This window comes from Lissotriton helveticus, chromosome 4_2 (genome assembly GCF_964261635.1).
Source record: "Lissotriton helveticus chromosome 4_2, aLisHel1.1, whole genome shotgun sequence".
NCBI lineage: Eukaryota > Metazoa > Chordata > Amphibia > Caudata > Salamandridae > Lissotriton > Lissotriton helveticus.
This window is the reverse complement of record NC_136064.1, coordinates 46,526,474-46,549,861: the sequence shown is the minus strand read 5'-3', so window position 1 is coordinate 46,549,861 and position 23,388 is coordinate 46,526,474.

Sequence of the window (23,388 nt, the reverse complement as noted above, 5' to 3'; positions counted from 1 at the left end):
CATTTTGTCAGTCTTTGGGTTTCTGTAGTGGGTCTTTGGATATCCGGTTGCTTCCACCATCTTCAAGTCGGGTGCTTCCATCATCTTCGTATCGGGCGCTTCCATCATCTTCAAGGGGGCTCGGTAGTGGGCAGAACCACAAACTTCGTGTGGCTTCTCTCCTGGCGACCTTAGTAGCGTTAGGCCACCGCTCTGAGAATATAAACTTAGTCAGTGGTCTATTTAGCCAAAGCTCCCTCCTTTCGTCGCAGGTTGTACCCTTCTCTGGATGGCACAGTGGGGTCGGGATATGTTGCCAGTTCAAGCGCGTCTGTTTCCGGGTAGCAGCTCAGGGATGGTCGATCTTTGTTCAGGAGCTCTTCTTGCGTGGTCACGCCTTCGGTTGTTGTCAGATTCGACGAGATCTTCTTGCAGTGGTGTGCGTGCAGCCAATTGCGCTTTCCCTCCACTCGAAGAGCTGTTCGGGTGGTGATCAAAACTTGCCAGGGGCCCGTCCAGCGGGGTTCCAGACTCTTCTCCCGCTGGAAGTTCCGAATTAGGACGAAATCTCCAGGCTGGATGGTATGTCCGGGGCCCCTGGAAGCATCGGGGATGGCCTGCAACACCTGATGATGAATAACAGACAGCGTTTTAGTTAGGTTATACAGATAGTCAGACATTAGGACGTCCGGGACGTCGTGAATAGATGTCGGTTTGGGTGCAGACCAGATACTCATGGGTCGGCCAAAAACGACCTCGTAAGGGGTCAAGTGGTGTTTGGTGGGGGTGGAACGCATTGACAGCAATGCCAGGGGAAGAGCGTCTGGCCATTTTAGTCCTGTGGTAGCCACTATTGTTGCCAGTTTTAGTTTCAATGTGGCATTGTGTCGCTCGACCAGTCCAGCAGATTGGGGGTGAAAAACTGCGTGGAATTTCTGTCGTACCCCCAGCCCCTTCAGGATAAGCTGGATAACCTCGGCTACGAAATGGGGGCCATTGTCACTCCATAAAATACGACAAAGGCCGTAGCGAGGGAAGAACTCTTTCAGTAGTACTTTTGCAGTGGCAATGGCAGTGTTGTCACGCGTCGGGTAGGCTTCCACCCATTTGCTAAAAGCGCATACAACAACAAGTACATACTTCAGTCCTTGACATCTCTCTAACTGGATATAGTCCATCTGTAGGACTTCAAATGGATGGTTGGGGACCCCAAACCCTCCCCGGGGTACGACAGTTCCTTTCCCAGGGTTGTGTTGCAGGCAGACTAGACATTGCTGGACTAATCGTTTGGCTGAGTCTGCAATTCTATCGTTATGCCAAACTCGGGAGACAAGTTCAGCACGGGATGTGGCTCGGAGGCAGGGTCGCGCTGGAGGTGCGTTTATGGCCCAGGCAGGAGAGACCGGGGCTGTCGGGGCGCGGGGGATGCTTGCGAGGCCGGGGGGTGAGGCAGAGAGACGTGCTGGCTATTGGCAGTGGGCAGAGAGACCATGGTTTTCAAAAAAATGGCTGCTGCTGTAAGTGTGCGTGAGTCTGAAAGGGGACAAGATGGCGCCGATAATGTTGACATCGCAAACCAGATTTTAACAGTCCTCCCTTTTCAACATATCTAGCCATTTTGTCTAGTCGATGTCGATCTTCATTAAATCCTTAACCTCGACGTCGTACAATGCTCTCATGCGTTCCTTGTCAAAGTCCAGAGTCTTTGGGCAGATAAAGTTTGCACATAGTGAGCACAAAGGCAGCAGGCATTGAATTCCTAGGCAGAACCCACATAACACAACAATGGGTATCAGTATAATTGTAAACAACCTCCACCCCCAGTTCTTTACAGTACTCCAGAACCATCCGCCAAGCGACCATTCTTCTTGTTCCTGGTGGACTTCTGAGGAAAGTCTGTGGAGATGTTCAATGGCTTTGTACACTGAGGGTGAATTGTCCGGTATATAGGTGCAGCAGCTAGACCCAATGATGCGGCATGCCCCTCCACGATCCGCTAGAACCACATCTAGAACAAGGCGGTTCTGAAGGGCCACCAAGCGGACCGCTTGAAGCTCGGCCGTGTTATTTGTGAGGATGCCAGCTGTAATGTTCATGGTTGTTTCAACTGCCTGGGTCAAGTGTCGGATGGCACGGCTGTTTGCCATTGGACCCCAGAGTGGAACAAGTCCCTTCATTGCGTCCAGGAACTGTGCTCCGGCAGAGTCGGCTTGTTCAATGTCTCTCTCTCGTTTTTGTCGGTGGTGGTTTGCAGATGCCACATAGGTCAGAAGAAGGATGAAGGCGATGTAGCAGGTACCTCCCCAGCCTTTTGGGAGCCAGGTGTAGGCTTTCGTACCGCAGACAAAGTACATGTTTGGAGAAGTGACAAAAGAGGGTGGGTCAGTAGTGTCCAAGGTTCTGGTGATGTTGCAGGCACTGTGACCTACAAATTGTGTCCCGATGCCTTCGATGCATACAAGGCCCGAGACATTGACAACAGATAGGGCCACAGTCAGGGTGGCTGCTGTTCGTTTCCGGAGGTAGGAGAAGGTAGGTCTGGCCGGGTTGTTAAACACCTGCATTTCGACACGCTCTTTGGCTGGGATGTCTAAGTGAACAGAGGTGTTGGACGTCAGTGGGCAAAAGGGTGCAGCCGTTTTTTTTGTTTCGTTCAGCCAGATCCCTTGATAAAAGCATGACATGGTTTCGCTGGAGATTGTCGTATCTCTGTAGCTCTCTTGCAGGAGAATCAACCAGACGAGGCAGGAGCCATGAACAGAGAATGGTCAGGGGATGAAAGGGATGGAATGTCCAGTGGCATGCGGAAGCAACCCGCAGATCCAGCAGTTGATGGCATTGGCGGCAAGGTTGTGCTGGTGCAAAAGTTGTACGAAGGAGTTATTCCAAAACTCCTTACGTCTTTCTCGGAGTTGAGGTGAGAGAGAGATCAGGTGGTATTCCTTCACGGTGACAGGTAGTACAGTGGCTAGAAGTGTCTCTTGTGCTGGTGAGGTTTCTTCCAAGATCCAGAGGGTGGTCATGAGAAGGAGACAGAAGAGAAGGGTAACAAAGAAGGCAATAGTCTTTGAACTGTGCATTTTGTCAGTCTTTGGGTTTCTGTAGTGGGTCTTTGGATATCCGGTCTCTTCCACCATCTTCAAGTCGGGTGCTTCCATCATCTTCGTATCGGGCGCTTCCATCATCTTCAAGGGGGCTCGGTAGTGGGCAGAACCACAAACTTCGTTTGCCTTCTCTCCTGGTGACCTTAGTAGCGTTAGGCCACCGCTCTGAGAATATAAACTTAGTCAGTGGTCTATTTAGCCGAAGCTCCCTCCTTTCGTCGCAGGTTGTACCCTTCTCTGGATGGCACAGTGGGGTCGGGATATGTTGCCAGTTCAAGTGCGTCTGTTACCGGGTAGCAGCTCAGGGATGGTTGATGGCCTGCAGCACCTGATGATGAATAACAGACAGCGTTTCAGTTAGGTTATACAGATAGTCAGACATTAGGACGTCCGGGACGTCGTGAATAGATGTCGGTTTGGGTGCAGACCAGATACTCATGGGTCGGCCAAAAACGACCTCGTAAGGGGTCAAGTGGTGTTTGGTGGGGGTGGAACGCATTGACAGCAATGCCAGGGGAAGAGCGTCTGGCCATTTTAGTCCTGTGGTAGCCACTATTTTTGCCAGTTTTAGTTTCAATGTGGCGTTGTGTCGCTCGACCAGTCCAGCAGATTGGGGGTGAAAAACTGCGTGGAATTTCTGTCGTACCCCCAGCCCCTTCAGGATAAGCTGGATAACCTCGGCTACGAAATGGGGGCCATTGTCACTCCATAAAATACGACAAAGGCCGTAGCGAGGGAAGAACTCTTTCAGTAGTACTTTTGCAGTGGCAATGGCAGTGTTGTCACGCGTCGGGTAGGCTTCCACCCATTTGCTAAAAGTGCATACAACAACAAGTACATACTTCAGTCCTTGACATCTCTCTAACTGGATATAGTCCATCTGTAGGACTTCAAATGGATGGTTGGGGACCCCAAACCCTCCCCGGGGTACGACAGTTCCTTTCCCAGGGTTGTGTTGCAGGCAGACTAGACATTGCTGGACTAATCGTTTTGCTCAGTCTGCAATTCTATCGTTATGCCAAACTCGGGAGACAAGTTCGGTCATAGGGGCAGATCCTATGTGTGCAGGGGAATGGGCCATAGTCAGTATGGGGATCAGATACGAGTTGGGTAGCAACCATTTGTTTGTGTCTTTTGTCCGCCAGCAGCCTTCATCGTCTTTTAATCCCACCCGTGCCCATTCAGTCAATTCGTGTGGTGAGCTGGCCATTTGGATGTCCCCAATAGTTTCCCTAGCGTCCGTCCATTTTTCTGCTTGTGACCTAGTCACGTACATGTGAGTCGTCGTCCTATTCTCAGCTGTGGTTCGGGCAGTGATGTCGGCCAGTGCATTTCCCTGTCCAATGATGTCTGTCACTTTTTTGTGTGCCTGGCATTTGATTACGGCAAGTCGCTTGGGGAGGAGAACCGCTTCAGTCAGAGCAGAGACTAGATCTCCGTGCAGGATGGGCATGCCATGAGATGTCAGAAATCCCCTCTCCTTCCATAAGAGCCCAAAATGATGAACCACCCCGAAGGCATACTGGCTGTCCATGTAAATGTTAGCTGTCGTCCCCTTTGCTAGGATACATGCTCGTGTGAGGGCAATCAGTTCTGCCGCCTGTGCGGATCGTTGCGTGATGCGGGCGGTTTCAACTACAGTTCGGGCTGTGGTAACTGCATAGGCAGCTGAGGTGGTGCCGTCGGGGAGCTTAATGCAAGAGCCGTCTACCCATAGCTCTCCGTCAGTGTTTGGGAAGGCAGTGTCTCGGAGGTCAACTCTACTCCTAGTCTGTTCGTCCGTGAGGGTCACACAGTCATGCATAGGGGGGACATTTGGGTCATTTTCGGGCAGAGGCAACAAGGTGGCTGGGTTCAGCGTGGTGCATCTTTTCAGCGTGATGTGGGGTGCAAGCAGAGTCAGTTTGTATCCAGTCAGTCATGCGCTAGTCAGGTGTTGCGTCTTAGTTTGGTTCAGGAGGGTGTCAACAGCATGGGGCACTAATACCGTGAGGGAATTCGAGAGTACGATCCCCTCACTTTGTCGGATAGAGACAGCAGCGGCAGCTACGACTCGAAGGCAGGCAGGCAAGGCTCTCGCTACGGGATCAAGAGTGGCAGAGAAATAGGCACATGGTCGTTGCTTGGGGCCGATGGTTTGAGTCAGGACAGACAAAGCGCATCCCTCCCTTTTGTGAGTGTAGAGAGAGAAAGGTTTGGTATAATCGGGGGTTCCTAGGACTGGTGCAGAACAAAGGGCGTCTCGAAGTTCTTTGAAGGAGGATTGGCATTCGGGGGTCCAAGGGAGCGGGAAGGGGACATCTTTAGCTAGTAGAGAAAGCAGTGGCTTTACAATGAGGCTGAAGTTTGGCAACCACTGCCGGCAGAAGGAGGTGAGGCCTACCAGGGAGCGGACTTGTTTCTGGGTCTTTGGGAAAGGGGTTTCTAGAATGGCCTGAATTCGATCGGGTGTAAGCTTTCTCCCGTCTTTGGACAAGAGGTGGCCTAGGTAGGTGACCTGGGGTTGGCAGAATTGCAACTTCTTCTTGGAGACCTTGTGGCCATTTTCCGCAAGGAAGTGCAGGAGTTGGACAGTGGTAGTGACTGCAAGTGGAGTGGTGTCGGCCGCCAAAAGGATATCATCGACGTATTGTATCAACACCACTCCATCCGGCAGCTGAACGGCGTCCAGCTGTCTCTTGAGGGCCTGGCTATAGATGCTGGGACTTTCTGTGTAACCTTGGGGAGCTCTACAAAATCTATATGAGCGGGATTTTAACGTGAAGCCGAAAAGGTAGCGGCTGTCTGGGTGGATGGGGATGGAGAAGAATGCATTCTTGAGATCGATTACAGTGAAGGTGGTGGCTGTGGAAGGAATCAGGGTCTGAATGGTGGTGATATCCGAGACTACGGGGTACTGAGGTACAACCACTTTGTTGACCTCTCGAAGGTCGATGATGAAGCGGTACGCTTTCTCATCTCCCTCACCCTGCTTCTTTACAATGGGTAGGATAGGGCTGTTGCAAATATTGCTGACTACTTCCTCTACCACTCCTGCCTCTACCAAGGACTGAATTATCTTTACCAATGCCTTCTCACCTTCGGGCGATATCCGATACTGTGGGAGTTTTGGGAGTATCGCATCTTGGCGAACAGTTATGTGCACAGGGTCAATCATCATGCGTCCTACGTCAGCGTCAGTTTTGGCCCACAGATATAGAGGTAGAGAGTCGAGTAAGGATGAGTCAGCGTCAGAGATGGAGAACATGTGTCGTAAGGGATAAGGTCTGAGCAGAGTCGGGTTATCGTACAGAATGACTCGAACTCCGTCCTGTGAACACCTAATAGTAGCTCGGAAATGCTTCAGTAAGTCAAGTCCCATAATGGCATCGGGGGTGTTGGAGGAAAGCAGAAACGTCGTGTCAGTGGGGTTACTGTCCAAGTCGAAGGAGATCGGCGCGGACAAGGGATTAGTGGAGGGCGTTCCATCAAAACCTATTGATGTTATGTGTGAGCCAGACAAGGGTGCCCTTGGAATCAGTCGTTTAGATAACGCACTACGTGTCGCGCCAGTGTCTACCAGAAATGGAGACTTCGTACCTAGGACCTTAGCGGTGACATAAGGACCTTGCTGGTCAACATAGAGCTCGACTGGATCCCTCCCTTGCCCTTGGCAGTCCTATGCGAAGTCGCGGGCATCGTCACAGTCAGCCTGCTGGCATTGGTTCTGTCGGGGGCGGTCAAAAGTGCTCGGTCTGCCTGGTCTGTCATTGCTAGCGTCGTTTGTGTGCCCTCGTCCCTGTCCTCTATTTTTCGGCCCATCCGCTACGTCTTTTGTGTCTCTATTTTTGTACATTTCTAACAGGACCGGACACTGGGACTTCCAATGCCCAAATCCCTTGCAGAACGCACACTGGTTGTCGTCAATGTCTGTCCGCCCAGCATAGGGCGCGGGGGTACGGTCTTTAGGGGGTGGATTTCTAGGGGCAGTCGACTGGTAGTGTCCTTTGTACGGTTCCCTACCTATCGTCGCTCCTTGCAATTGAGCGATCATTACTCGTTCTTTCAAGTCCTTTTTCTTTCTCTCAGTCGCTTTGTCGTTCTCATTCTTTTGTCGTTCATAGTATTGAGCCATCTGAAGGATAGCCGCAGGTTTGGAGGCAGCCCAACTACTTTCACTAGTCTGCAGTTTCTGCGAGACTTCTGGAGTCAGGCCCTTTACGTAATTCTGCACGAATAAGTGATGTCCGGTTGCAGAGGTCATGTGCTGGCCACTGTAATCGGAGAACACCGTTTCGAACCTGGAAAAGTATTCTGATACGTCTTCCTGGGGTTTCTGTCAGCAGGCCGTTACTATCGACCAGTCCACCTTCTTTTCTGGGACTATGGTTTTGAGTTTTTGTACGATTTTGTCTGGCAGGTCTAGAATTGATTTCAAAGGTTTCTGTCCGGGCTCTCGTTGCTTGTCTATGCCATCGAGTTGTAACCAGGTATGTCGAACAGCTCAAGGTGGTCGACTTTCCGGATTAGCTTCCACACATCAGCTGGTAGACATAGCCCGAAAAACAAGTCGATGTCCGCTAGGGTCATAATCGTCGACCCCAAGGCGGTACCTAATTCTGTGTAGAAGGCAGTGGGGTTCTTTCGTAGATCAGGCAAGGACTGTCGAAAAGTCAGGATGTCTTGCCGATCCCAGGGTTGGTAGACCCAGTTGTACATTACCCTCCCCCTAGCATCTTGGTGGTTAATATCGTCGTGTGTTCCCTGTCCTCGTGAGGGGACCCACTAAGGAGCTGCTTCTCTTATCGGCATCATGGTGTTAGTTCCCTCGGTTTGAGGTACAGTCGCTACAGGGGTCGTGGTGCTAGCTTCTAATCTTTGTTCAGTGAGGTGGCGGGAGACTTCAAGCGTGCGCATGAAGAGGTCCGTCACATCACACTCACCTCCGTCTCCAATGTCGACTTTTCTATACAGAGTCGTTAGGCTTTCAGGACCTTTGGCTTGGTACCGATCTTCATAAGCATTAAGGGTATGGTAACAGAAACGTGTAACAAAGTGTCGTTTGTGGTTATTGGCATACGAATTGCATATATCTGTTACGTAATCTTCGCTTTCTTTCCATTCCACTAGCATCTTTACGATTTTATCAATCCCTGCTCGTTCATTCTTACTCAATCGATTTAATCTAGCGGAGTCTTTCTTCTCAGTGTCGGGGTCATCTACTGTTCCTGCTTGCGCTGCGCTGAGTACAAGGGGCTCGGCCGGTGCGGAGGCCGTGAGGACCGAGGCTCTGGTACCGCTCTCATCTGTGCTTGGGGGTTGCGTGCGTTGCACTAGGGGTTGGGAAGGGGCATATGGAGGGGGCATGTAGATGATCGGGGGACCTAGCAGTAGATCATCGTTCGCTAGCTGCTTCAAAGGTAGCTCAGGGTAAAGCGTGGCGGGCGTTCTAACGGGACATTGGCTTGATGTTTCAGATTCTTGTTTTAGTTTAGCTTCCTCTCTTTCTTTTATTTCTTCTTTCAACTTGTTCGCGGCTAAATGAGCTGCTTTTCGTAATTCTTTTTCTAGTCTGACTTCATTTCTTTTCTTTCGCTGTTCTGTTTCTTTGCGCCACATGCCAAAACTATCAAGCATAGTGGGCGTTGTTTTATGGTTATGAAGGGCTGTTTCCAGCACGCTTATTTTAGTATCATCGAAGGATCCTATCAGTGGCCACTGACTTTCCTGATCCTTTTTAGTATATTTATGCCATAACTTACTATAAGCTACGGCAACTAGTCCATACTTTAAAAACATATCCTTATTAGGGGTGCCTTCCAGAGGAGCCGGATGATCCACCTCTAATAAGCGGTCCGGGCTGAACCAACTACTGAACAATGGGGAGAAGATAGGCATGACGGGTTACAATGGGGACAAAAGTCTGCACTACCTATCCTTCACTACTTTGCGAAGACTAGGCAGAATATTTCTATTCTACAGTATTCGCAAATAGGGAATACCCAAAGAGAGAACTAATTCCAAACAGTCAATGTTCGGACAAACAATCAATCAATCAAATGAGGAATAAAATAGGCGCGACGGGTTACAACGGGGGCAAAAGCCTGCGCTACCTACCCTTCACTATCTGCAAAGAGAGAGGGAAATTCCTGTTCCTCCCCGTTTGTAGGCAGAGAAGATCCTTTCAGAGAACCAATTTCGAACAGTTAATGCTCGAACAAACAATCAATCAATGGAGAGGGAAGTAGGCGCGACAGGTTACAACGGGGGCAAAAGCCTGCGCTAACTACCCTTCACTATCTGCAAAGGGAGAATACTCCTATCCTTCCCCGTTTGTAGACAGAGAATCTCTCAGAACCAAACAATCAAATGCGTAATACTAGTATTTTCCAAGACAATCAAACAATCAATTCGCAATTCGTCGTGTTACACGACCTTACCCGGACCGCATGGATAGTTTCTCGTCTTCCGCTTCCAGCGCCTGATCATCATTCTCCGTAATTGCTGTGGCACTCCTGATGGTTCCCAGTCAGGACCGTAGATCACTCGAGAGAGGTCTGCTCGGAACCGGTGAAGTTCGGATGATCGGCTGCCAGACGAGGGTCTATCGGGCAGGAGCTCTTTCCCGATCGTTGCAGTCGTTCACACTGTCGTTTGGACCTCTCCCACTGGATCCACGTGTCGCTGATGGGCCCCACGTTGGGCGCCAATTGTGGAAAAAGGGCGCAAGCAGGTCAGATCAATTACCCCTTTTCAATGTTTGCCCGGTGACAGCCGCCTCTCACCCAACTCAAGGTTACCAAATGAAGAGGCAGGCGCTGGAGACTGGAAGGCAGGAAACAGGAGTTTATTCCGACAGAGCAGAACACGTCAAATCAGACAACAGGGTATCTTCTCGAGGTGCTCTAACCGCATCTCTGAGGCCTGGCCTCTTATACACAAGTTTGTGGCTTTATTACATTTATGACATCCGTGGTATTGTTTTGAAGTACGAAAAAGGCATCTTTGGAATCCCCGGTTCAGGCCCGTTCTCACACATATCTACAGTAGGGGTCCCCACCCAAATCTCAGCATGATGGCTATCGCGCAGCTGGACATTCTGCTGGGAACAGGAATGCGGGCGATCGGTCGGATCTAGGGGTGTGAAGGCATTGATTAATCCCCGCTCCTTTGATGTGAGGCGAGGTCCTACTGTAGGGGGCAATAAACTGCATCTGTTGGGCTAGGTGATGGCCTGGGATCAGGCCGGACAATCGGGCAGGGAGGAAGAGGTTATCAAAAAGGGCCTGTTCTATGAATGAGATGAAAGAGTGAGAGGGTTCAGCACGGGATGTGGCTCGGAGGCAGGGTCGCGCTGGAGGTGCGTTTATGGCCCAGGCAGGAGAGACCGGGGGCTGTCGGGGCGCGGGGGATGCTTGCGAGGCCGGGGGGTGAGGGAGAGAGATGCGCTGGCTATTGGCAGTGGGCAGAGAGACCATGGATTTCAAAAAAATGGCTGCTGCTGTAAGTGTGCGTGAGTCTGAAAGGGGACAAGATGGCGCCGATAATGTTGACATCGCAAACCAGATTTTAACACCCACGCCTGTGAAATCAAAGGCGACCACCAGAGGGCAGATGGCCAAGCTTAAATCAGCCTGCAACAATGAATCGTCCACTTAAAACAAAAAGGTCCGAGGGTGTACAAAACCAAAATCGGCTCAGGGAACTCATCGCTGGCCCTCACCATCTGTTCCGCCCCCGTGTGGATAGGGAGGGTATTCCACTTTCTATGAATCTGACTACAGTAGGGCAATTACTCGAGGGCCCTGAGGAGGGGAACTTTTGGATAAGGTTAGAGACCATGTTATCCATGCTATTAGACCCCATGTTAAAAAAATTAAGTGCAATAGAGCAGAGATTAGCCCAACTAGAGGGAATTACCAGCCGTAATCCTCTAGCTACCCCGGCAGTGAGCCTACCTATCAACAAAGCTGATACAGCGAGGAGGGGAAAAAGAGATACCCAGGAGGGGGCAGATGGTGGGTCCACCATAAGACTTACAGCTAATGGTGAGGTACAAGACAAGAATAGGTGTAACACTAATGGGCCTAGTGGCCCTGACGTGGGGGCTATTTCCTGCCAGCCCCTTAGTAGGGAAGGATCATCTAGGTCCCATAGGGAAAGGGGGCCGGAGAGAAGGGATCATCATATTCTGAACCTCCCAATAACAGACCTTTCACCAGAATCTACCCCATATATAGTGGTACTGGGGAATGTACCTCCGCTCCCAACCGGGGTTAAAGATTTTGCGCAACTAAAGAACAAACTTACTCATTGGTTCTCACACAATACCACCTTGTGTTTCGGTAAGATTAGACAGAATCAGGATAAAGGTCCAGCAGAAGAGCACAAACTAGTTACATTGCGCAAATTAGAAATAATGAGCCTAACAATTTTAAAAAGCAGAAAAAAGGTGAATAATTGTTGGTCCCTTCTTTCATGAGTGGTAAGGTCAAGTCAACCATAGACTTTACATTAATAAGCGACAGCCTAAAACACGCCATTAAGGACTATACCATAGTCCAGCGCATAGAAAGTGATCATTTTCCCAAAACCATACGGATGAACATCGCAGTAACACGTGCTGAAAAAATAACCTCTATAATGAAACATCCTGAGAAATTTAATCTCCGAAAAATAAGATGGAGTGGAGGAGAAACGAAAGACATCCAGGCCACAGCAAGTAAGTTTATGACAAAAGTGGGCCAACAAAAAGACGGAGAATGGGTAAAAAATTGGGAAAACCTGGTAGAGGAACTCATCCAAAAGTACTCTGCTCCACCAGCTACACAAAGAGGCTCAAAAGTGCAGAGAGATCCCTGGTATAACAGTGACTTAAGACACGAAAAGAGAAAAATAGCCCGGGAGTTACGGACCCAACTGAGAAATAAAAAACAGGGAATCAAACTAAATTGCAACAACATTAGGAGTTTGAGAAAAAACTATCGGAAAAAGTTGTGGACCGCAAAGGCAGTGTATAAAGAATCTATTTGGGTAAAACTTTTATTTGCAAGTAAAAAGCCAAACTCTCTGGACTTTTGGAACATTATCAACAACCTAAATAAAGGCAAAGCACTGCACCAGGATCCCAGAATTGGAGACAGCGAACGGGGAGATCATGTGAGGAACCTTTATTCAAGTAAGGACCCACAGAGAAATGAAAAGAACCTAGGGCCAATAAACAATACGGAATCAAGCAATTTAAAAACTACTCAGGTTAGCGAAATAAAGTCCAAAGATTTGGAAAGCGAAAAAGGGGTTAACGAACAATCCACCTTTACTAGTTGCAATCACTTAAAAATAATAATTCGAAAGCTCAAAACAGAGGGCGTCTCAGGACCAAACAGTCTCCCGACTGCAGTATTTAAGTTCAATGAGGACTTCTGGGCCAAACACCTAACTATGCTGTTTAACCAAATTTACATACAAGGTAATATGCCGGCATCTTGGAAAGGAAACACTATCCACCCAATTTATAAAAAAGGAGACCGTAGAAATCCCGGGAACTACAGGCTAATCTCTTTAATATATGTGGAAGCCAAGCTATATGCTTCATGTCTCTTAGAGCAGATGCAAAAATGGGCGGAAAATAACAACTTAATTCCTAGTTTCCAAATTGGTTTCAGACAAGGGATGGGGACAATAACAAATCTGACCATCCTAGCACTATTAACGGAGAACGTTGAAAAAAGAACCAACGACTATATGGGTGTTTTGTTGACATAAAAGCCGCCTTCGACCGAGTGAGCAGGTTCAGACTATGGGGAAAGCTAAAAGAGTGGGGGTTGCCCAAAAGTCTATTAAATGCAATAACTGGTCTGTACAGTGACACATGTGTAAGGGTAAAACAAGGACAAGAGTCCAGTTTAACATCCAGAATCAAAACCCAGGAAGGCCTAAAACAAGGCTGCATGCTAGCCCCCACCCTATTCAACTTATATCTGGCAGACATAGGCAGAAATTTAGAAAAAATCGACAGTCATGCCCCGAAACTGGGCAATTTTTCAGTTCCAATTCTGCATTATGCAGATGACATAGTTCTATTAAGTAAAACGCCAATAGGTTTACAACGCTTAATAAATATGCTGCTATCCTATTTAGCCCAGGAAAATCTCGAATTGAACAAAGAAAAAACAAAAGTGCTCCGGCTAGTAGAGCAAAAGAAAAACACATTTAAATGGGCAATTAACGAGTCAGTGGTAGAAGAACAGGAATCCTATAAGTACCTAGGCGTAATCCTGGGACAAGGCCACTCAAACAAAGAGCAAACCTTGGCAATAAAAGCGAAGTCACAAACACTAATTTATGCGTACAGGCAATTACAACTAAAAATGGCCGGCCCGAACTATACGCATCTCTTAAAGGTAATGGCTGCACACATTTTACCAACACTGTCATACTGCCTAGTTACGTGGCTTGTAAGGCAGGTGAAAATACTAAACGAATGACAAAATAAAATATACAAAGCAGTGTTTAAACTGCCACAATCAGCCTCTCCAGCACAAGTCCGACTTGAATTTGGCATACAAAACCAAAAATTTCGGTCAATGGCCAGATTTGTCAAATTATGTCACAAACTCCGCTCAGCCCCAATCGGGTCAATGGACAACATCTGCTGGAAAGAAATAAAGAAGCAGGAAATCCAGCCACCGACAAACTCATGGGGAAGTTACTTGAGTACCTCTCTGTCCGAATTGGATTTATTAGAAGAATGGAAAAAAGAAACTGACCAAGCATACTTCAGCAAAGTAGCTAATGGTGCAGCAAAAAGGAAATCATTGTCAGAGGACAAAAAAACACTAACTAGACGGCGACGTGCATGGACAGTAATTTCCTCTTACACCCAAGAAAAGCCACAGGAATATTTAGTCACCCATTTTAGTCAGTATTTAAAAAAGACTTATATTGACTATCGAATGGGTCAGCACTACTCTAAGGACTTAAGACCATCCTGGAAATATCAAAAAGAAAGTCCCCATTGCAGACTGTGTGGATATCATGATGAAACTTTAATGCACCTGGTATGCGTATGCCCGGCACTCACGGCTTTAAGAAGACAGCAGTTATGAGACATCTTCATTATACTGAACATACATTCTTTTCGGCAAGCAGTAATAAGCTGGCTGGGAGGTACCTCTTCCATACTGGCCTGTCGCGGACTTAAATTCATGCCTGAGGTAAAAAAACGGTTACAAGAAACCTAATGGAAAAAAAATATAGTCAACGTTGGGCACAAGGGACTGACTGAGGCCGGAAGAACATTGAGGCACATAAAATTCCATTACATTTTTGATCAAGACTTTGAACTTAAATACGTACTGTACCGGGGGAAACTAAGAACGGCTTTTTCAACTGTATAGGGATGTTTAAGAATGAATGTATATTTTTACAGCACCTAATTGTTTACTTTTTGATCTGATCGAATATTGTAACGAGTTTTATTAATCATTCAATAAATTAAACTTACTTACTTACTTACTTATAACCTCCTGGTTTCTGGTGCTTTTAATATTCATCCCTGTGGTAACCCCTCATCTTCTTGTATTTCAGAGTTAGGCTGCCCCGTATGCCGGGATTTCATTTTGAACACCACTCTCAAGGGGAACTGTTGAATAACATGCTGAATGATCTTGATATGGTGGTTACAATGTCCTTAACCGATCCATTTACCAAGTTCCCTATACCAACATTTAAAGGAAATGGAAGAGGAACATTTATTGATTTTATCATAATCTCTGCGTCATTACAATCCTTTTTTAATGGTTTTAACATTTTAGATAGCAAATTCAGTGACCATAATCTTGTATCAGTTAATGTGTTGGGCCCATTAGCGGTAAAATCAGGTAGGGCCCCCTCTAGTGGCACACTGAAACCGGCAGATGGTAAACGTAGATTAAAGTGGTGCCTAGTATCGCCTAATATTTTTTATAATAATGTGAAGTTATCTTGTGCCCACAAACTGGAACTATGTACATCTGTGAGGTCTACCCCAAACAAAATCATTGGCGCCTATGAAGTATTAGCAACAAAAGTAGGGGAATTGTTATGTGTGCCGGCCAGTGGTATTGCCGCACATGGCCCCAGATGGTTTGACTACCACTGCTCCAAATCAGCTAAGCAGCTGAGGGAAGCTCTGGAAGCCAAACCAAAAAATCAACCTGAGGTCCGAGCATGTAGAACAGAATATAAGTTATCCTTGGCCAAACATGGGGGAACCCTGAAGGAAGAAGCATTGAAAGAGCTCATTGACTCTAGCACCTTGAGGAATAGCTAGAGCTTCTAGAGCATTTGAAAACAAGCCCCTGTTTTATAAGGATGGTGGGGATGGCATGGTGGCCCATATCACAGAGGAGGAGTGGGTACTTCATTTTAAAACTATGTTTGATTGCCCGCTCAAGCTCAACCGTAGTGAACCTAGGAATAGGAAGGACGCTGTGATTAGCTTCAGCATGAGTGAGATTTTGGAAGGGATTCTAGGGCTAACTATTAATAAAGCTCCGGGCCCAGATGGGATTCCCCCTCACTTAGAAATAGCACCCATTGCTACAGACCTATCTCGCTTATCGACTCAGTGGTCAATTCCAGGTGGCCCTTCCTGTACATAAACAATCTTTAAGAAAAATTCCCTTTGGTTTGCTTGAAACGCTTGTGCTCTGTCAGGGTGTGGACGTGTGTGCTTCTCGGAGTTGCAGGCGCGTCTGCCCACCACAGAGCCCACCACATTTGCCTTCCCTTTCACCTCCTTGCCGTCCAGTACTCTTTCTGCTGCAGGAGTATCCAGAGCACTCTCAGCAGGTGGATTTTCTAAAGAAGGTGCCTTCAGCTTTAACACCGATGACGTGTCTGTTCTGGATTGACTTACGAGTTCCTTCTTTAAACACAATATTCCTATTTTCAGGCTGTCATTTTTTTCATTTTTGTCCCTCTACTCTTCTTACTCTTTATACAAACAAATGGAAGAGTTTGAAGAAAAGTCAAAAACTGATTAAAGCTTCTCTAAATCCATGATTTCCACAGAGCAGTTTTATTAACACTGAACTCTCCCTTTAGTGCTTCTAGGCCTTCTTTCACCTATCCACAGTACCCAGCAAAACCATCCATATTATATTTATTTCTAAGAAAGAGAAAATGGAGTCGGAGATGTTAAAAGAAGATTTCAGGCTTCTTCCCTTGATTGGATATTTCTGGGTCCCAGTGTTTGAGACTGTCCCGTGACCCTGGTCACTTAAGATTTTCCAAGGACGTGTCTCTAAAACCTGCTTCAGAGAAACTAAAATGTATCCACTACTCTTTGTTCACCAGAACTGTTTCCCCTCGGCTGAAATCTGCAGTTGCCTGAAAACTACTTGGAAAAATGAACAAGCATTGGGATAGCCAATAGGTCTCGCTTTTGGGACCTTATAAGTGTTTAGTTATGCAGCACAATATCCTTGGTGCAACAACATCAACTGTTGCATGGCTAGACACTTATAAGGTACCAAAGGCGAGACCTATTGGCTATCCCAATGCTTGTTTCTTTTGTACCAGCGTCTGAATGAGGCCCAGCCAGGTAGCTTACACTGAACTGGAGGCTCTGAATGTTTGAATGGATTGCGGCATCAATAAGCCACCTTTCATTGGTGCTAAACCAACTAAACCAAGGGGCCCAACTCGGAGAGGGATATATGAACATATGTTCAGTTATTACTAATTAAAAGTGTATACCACCAGGGAAAAAAAAAACGTTATTTAATGCATACATTTAGAGCTTTTTTAAGCAAACTCCTAAACACTATAGAAGGCCTACTGATTTAAAAAAAGATACATTTTTTTGTGAAAAGATAAAAGGTGCAAAAGAGTGCCACTTACTGAGAAAGGTTACACCCCCTGCTGCCCTTCAAACCTTGGCCACCTGACCCGATTACAGTTTTGCAGCAGAATGGTCCCCTTTTTTATCAGTTCACCTTATTTGCATCATTGATTGATTGATGGAACAGTTGCAACAGGTGCACTTCCCAAGCTATAATTTAGCCAATGATCAGGAAAATGCACGTTCCTGTAATCTTCTAACAACCATTACACATATCTTCAAGTTGATACCTCGCTGCCAGCCTGCCTCTTGCATAAAAAAATTTACTTTTTGCCAGTCCTGTGTATTTCAGCCTTAATTTTAAGCACCATTAGGCAGTGACTGCTCCTCCGCTAAGGCGAAGGCGTTGCCCCACTGCTCGCAGAGCAGAAAAAAAGCGAAATACAATGATAATATCCTTGTTATTACTATTTTATTTTTCTTTGCTATGGTGCTCGGTTGGGCTGGGGTCGGTCTGGGCTCACAGGGGGAGGAGTGGTTTGCACACTTCAAGTGCGCATAACAGCTTGCCAGTCATCCTGGCCTGGCCAACAGTCATGCGCACTTTGCATGTTCCCCAACAGACTGTAATGCTCAGCCTGGTGAGGAACATGCAAACGCCCCCATTTCCCAATTGAGGGCCAAACCACGGCATTCGGACCAATCCAAATGCTGCATTGCAGCGTTGTGATTGGCTATAGGGAGCCAATCACAACGTTGTAATTGGCTTCATGGAGCCTGGCTGCTTCCTGGTTCGGATGTCGCCTAGAAGAGAAGCAGTGAGACAGTGGCCCTTTAAGAAGTACGTTTTTATATATATATATACATATATATATATATATTTTTTTTCTTCCAAAGGCTCTTGCAGCTAAAGAATCACTCCACAACTGTTACGTGATTCCCACTTTATTCTGGCATTCGAAGGTGAAATGTCATCTGTAATTCTGTCCTTGCGCCAACGCGTTTCCGAGCTGTCCCCTCCTTCTTCTCGGGCTAATGAGGTACTGCGCAGTTCATGCACTTCTGTCCCACGTGTATTTAATTAGTAGCTGCATCCAGTATGCTTGCTTAGTAGCGCTGCATTTTGGGGCATGTAGTCTGCATATATTAACACCCACAGTGGGTTTGCGCTGTACTTCAATTAATGTTCAGGAACACAGAGATTTGGTAATGCAGTGTGCTAAAGACCCTCCAGTGGGCCCCAGTATGTCACTCTCACCTTCGATAGTTAAAGCCCAGCTGTGCCATCATTTCTCTGGGATTGTTCCCATCCGACGGCCCCATTCTCCAGCGGCTCCTTCCTCAATTACTGGGAGGTGCTTCTTTCACGAACGAGCAGTTCGTGTATAGTTTTTTTCTTCCAAAGGCTCTTGCAGCTAAAGAATCCCTCCACAACTGTTACGTGATTCCCACTTTATTCTGGCATTCGAAGGTGAAATGTCATCTGTAATTCTGTCCTTGCGCCAACGCGTTTCCGAGCTGTCCCCTCCTTCTTCTCGGGCTAATGAGGTACTGCGCAGTTCATTCAGTTCAGATGACATTTCACCTTCGAATGCCAGAATAAAGTGGGAATCACGTAGCAGTTGTGGAGTGCTTCTTTAGCTGCAAGAGCCTTTGGAATAAAAAAACTATACACGAACTGCTCGTTCGTGGAAGAAGCACCACCCAGTGATTTAGGAAGGAGCCGCTGGAGAATGGGGCCGTCGGAAAGGGAACAATCCCAGAGAAATGATGGCACAGCTGGGCTTTAACTATCGAAGGTGATACTGACATACTGGGGCCCACTGGAGGTTCTTTAGCACACTGCATTACTAAATCTCTGTGTTCCTGAACATTAATTGAAGTACAGCGCAAACCCACTGTGGGTGTTAATATATGCAGACTACATGCCCCAAAATGCAGCGCTACTAAGCAAGCTACTAATTAAATACACGTGGGACAGAACTGCATGAACTGCGCAGTACCTCATTAGCCCGAGAAGAAGGAGCGGACAGCTCGGAAATGCGTACAGATGACATTTCACCTTCGAATGCCAGAATAAAGTGGGAATCACGTAGCAGTTGTGGAGTGCTTCTTTAGCTGCAAGAGCCTTTGGAATAAAAATACATATATATATATATATATATATATATATATATATATGCATATATATATATATATATATATATTACCTACTGGCGGTCGCCAGTAGGTATATATAGTTAGGATTTTTTCTCTATGGGATTTTTGAAAATTCTATGTCTAATAACTTTGCCGTTTGTGGACGGAATTGGCTGAAATTTTCAGGAAAATGGCACATTTTGTTTCTGAGCAGCCTTTGAAAATTTGGGGGGGGTTCGTCAAGGGGGGGCCGAGAAAAAAGGGGGGTCCCAAAACGCGTTTTTCCCATGTTAATTTCCATAGGGCGGTTGGCCTCACTTTTAGCCCGAACGGCTGAATGGATTTGCACGAAACTTGGCAAAATTGTAGGGACTGGTAGCCCGATGTGCCTTTTGTAGGTCTCAATATATGTGCTCCAGTGGATTTTGAGAAATTAACGTTTAAAAAAAGATATATATCTGTAACAGCGGACCGGTTAGCGCTCTGGTTCGCGGACTTTTCGCGCAACGGAGCTTTGTGAAGCGAAGCTGATTGGTTCTCCGGCGTCTGTCAACATTCCAAACAGTCCGTAGCGGCCGCCATCTTGTCTCTCGGTAGGATCGAGAGACAAGAGGAGGTCAAAACAAAGGGGGAAATAACTATAAGGGGGCATAGTAGATCCTCGCTGACCCCCTAGGTTTGATGTGGAGGTTTTAAAAGGGCCCCGCGGGGCAAAAAAAAATAATAAAAATAATAATTGAACGGCTGAATGGATTTGCACGAAACTTGGCAAAATATTAGGGACTGGTAGCCCGATGTGCCTTTGCTAGGTCTCAATATATGTGCTCCAGTGGATTTTGAGAAATTAACGTTCAAAAAAAGATATATATCTGTAACAGCGCTCCGCTTCGCGTAACGGAGGTTTGCGAAGCTGATTGGTCATTCTGTCACTGGGCTATAGTTGGGCTACATCTGGCTGATATTTGGGCTACATTTGTTTTTTTGTGTGTCTGGCGGCCATCTTTGGGCTACATTGGGCTACATTGGGCTTCATTGGGCTACATTCGGCTAATTAGCAAATAGCTCATCGCAAACTAGGAATGGTAAAGAATCGCTATTTATTCCTTAAAGTTCGCTATTTAGGAAATGCAAATAACTTTGATGATACATATGGCGGTTCATCTCTAACAAGATAAGAAGCATAGGGATAGATTTATGATGACTGGCGCATCACCAGGGATGTGTTAGTCATTCTGTGCCGCTGTTCCGTCACCTATGGTGTGCTGCATTTACAATGCGGCGCATCATGGGGCAAAAACAGCACAGATGCGTGATGTATCTGTGCCGTAAAGGTGGCGCATTGCTGGAGTTGTATCGCAAGTGTGATGAAGCTCCAGCAAGGGTCGGGGGTGCCCCTGTCGCAGGGTTTCTGTTCTCACACAGAACTGTGGACAGAGGATTGGAACTTCGGCGAATTAGGGTGTCCCAAAACTCACGTTAGTAATCAAAAACTATTTAGCAAGCTAGGTACAGTGTCACATTGGATATAACAAACTCTCAATGTTTAGACAATCCAGAATATGAACTTATAGTACCTCAGGATACGTGGAACTCATGAACAGTCGGTCGTTATATATTTCTTAGAAACCAGAACATGGAGTTAAGAAGAACACATGTGTATTTGAAATGTTTATTTACTAATGCCGTCTTCTCAGGCGTAGTACCTTAGATAATAAAAGTACACATATTATCAGTAGTAAAATTACCAGCATAGTTACTAGTACATAAAAAGTGAATGGTGATAGTATGTTAACATGCTGTAAATGAATAAGAGTTAGCAACACTTATAAGCAGCCGCGGGCCGTGGAGGGAGTTACGGTGGGGCAGGGAGGCGGGGAGGGGGAGGGGCAAGGTAGAGAGGGCTCCACCCTGCTTCTCCCCCTCCCCGCCTCCCTGCCCCATCGTAACTCCCTCCACGGCCCGCGGCTGCTTATATCTCACCCTCCCTAATACACATATTATATTATTTGCTAAGAAGGTCTCTTTGTGTTGGTTTAGGGCGTGTCCATACTTTAGTGTCTTAGATTTGAAGGAATCACATCAGCATACACCAGCTCTCTCTTCATGTGAACCGCATCAACTGTTGTGTATGTGTGTTCGGCAAAGCAATATAAAACCCGCCTCATGCCCAGAATTGGCAGAAGTTGCACTTATGTTATGAGTATGAAGTCGTGGAGATCAGACCTCATAACAATTCTGTATCGTGTTGTTCTTGAAACTTTAGCACTCGCTGTACAGATATAGTTTAACAAGTAAAGCAGATAGTAGACCAATAACATATTATTCTCATGTAAACCACGATGAACTACTAGGTGGAAAGCTAAAGCAACAACTAAGTGTCGTGTGCAGAAGTTGCAAAAAAGGAAAAATGGCGTTTAAACCGGTAATGAGCCCATGCTAACTTAACACGGTGTAAAGATATCCAGGACCTAGATGACACCTCCTCATGATCCGGAAACGAACTGAATAAGATAATAGAAGTGCCATCTCATGAGAGCAGATTGCAAGTTTATATGTGGACGGTCCGCAAGGTAAAGCATTAAAAACTAGGAAAATTCAATGCTAAAGAAAAATAAAACAGCCAAGTACTTTATCGAGTCTTAAGCCAATAGGCAAGGTAAATAATAAAAACTTGACAAATAAGTCAATGAATTGTCAATGAAATGCTAGTACTCAGCATATCAAACATGAAAAAGGTCTATGACATAACTGTGTATGCAAAATAAGCTGCAACAGCCTCCAATAGGAAGTCACCGTCTTCATCCGAAAACAGTTCAGCCATCCAATTTAAAAGCGGAAAAGAACATACGTGCTCTCCCAGCACCGGATCCTCTATCACCATCAGAGGACAGCTCGGTGGGTTTTCAAGAAAGCTGTGTTCCAAGAAAGACTGTGCTGCCGCCAGTAAATTCCAGGGACCAAGTAGTCCATGCATCAATGCCACAGCCATAATCCTTTCGCCAGGACAAATCAACTCGTGAGTAATGATAGGAGTCATCAGCTGATTAAAGTCGACGTCAGGAGAAACCGGTCCGCAGAGACACAAATCAATGGCCCAATCGAAATCACAGGTCAGGCAGTGAAATACAGGCTGGACACAGGTGAAGTAGGAGAACCGAAAAGATAATCCATATGCCGTGCTTAATATCGCCAACGGCATTGTGCCATAATATTCTAGCATGCGATTGCGGAACAGTGTCAGCAGCTGCAGGGTCGGAGGTTGCATAGGAGGGACATCCATATTTAAAAATGTAAAAAAGCACAAGAGCGTCCGCTGGTAATGCAAGTAAAAATGCAATCCACGAACCAGAGTGGAGAAAATGGAATGAAAGGGAGCAGGGATGACTCCAAAGATTTTCTCAAATGAAGTCACGAGACCACTGGTAACAACTTTAAAAAAGTGTGCCAGGGATTTTGTGGAGGATGCGTTAAAGATAGTCGGAAACATGTTGCTGAAATTGAAAGGCAAACCTGTGTACGGGTGTTCGCTATGTGAAGTACGAAAGTTTCACGGGCCGAACTCAAGGCCACCTCTCTCTGAGACAAAAGAGCTCTTATTCTTGTCATGCCGTTGAAACGTGTCCCAAGGTTGGTATTTGTGGCCAGATTGAAAACTCCCTATGTTCATGTGTGGGAGGAAATAGAACATTTCTGCAGCAAATAACCCGTTCACTTACTGTTACGATAAAAGGAATACTTTTAATTAACTCAGAACAATCTTCATTATTGAGCATCAAATAACTACCATTTTCCAACAACTTGAACGTGGGGATGATAGCAGGAACTGGCGTGCCTTGCAACACGCAAGCCATATTTGGTCGGTGTTTGTTGCATGAATCGTGTAACTGTATGTGCCTACACATTAGTGAATGATCTGGCGTCTCAGTGCATTCCTCTCCATTCAGATAAACTTCTTGATCATCTTTGAAACATCTGTATGTGTATGGAAGCAACCAGACCTCATGAACAAAAGCACTACCTAAAGGTTCATAAAGACCTATTGGTATATATTTCATACAATTTGAAAACTTATATAAAGCAAAAGGCAGCGTTATTAAACCGTGGATAAGGCATGTTGCCAAAAAACCCGCAATCCTCTGCTGATGATGTCACTGAGCATGTCATGAATGATGTAATATGTGACATCATCAGTAGTGGATTATGGGTAATAGTATCTCTAGTTTACTCCCCTATAGCTGTCTTTCTTTTAACATAAGTGTGTGTTTCCTTCCCTTATACTTACTGTTTTTGGTTCGCTTCCAGTTCGCGTACCAGCGAGCGAACTAGGAAGCGAACTAAGAGAAATAGAGGTTGGCACAG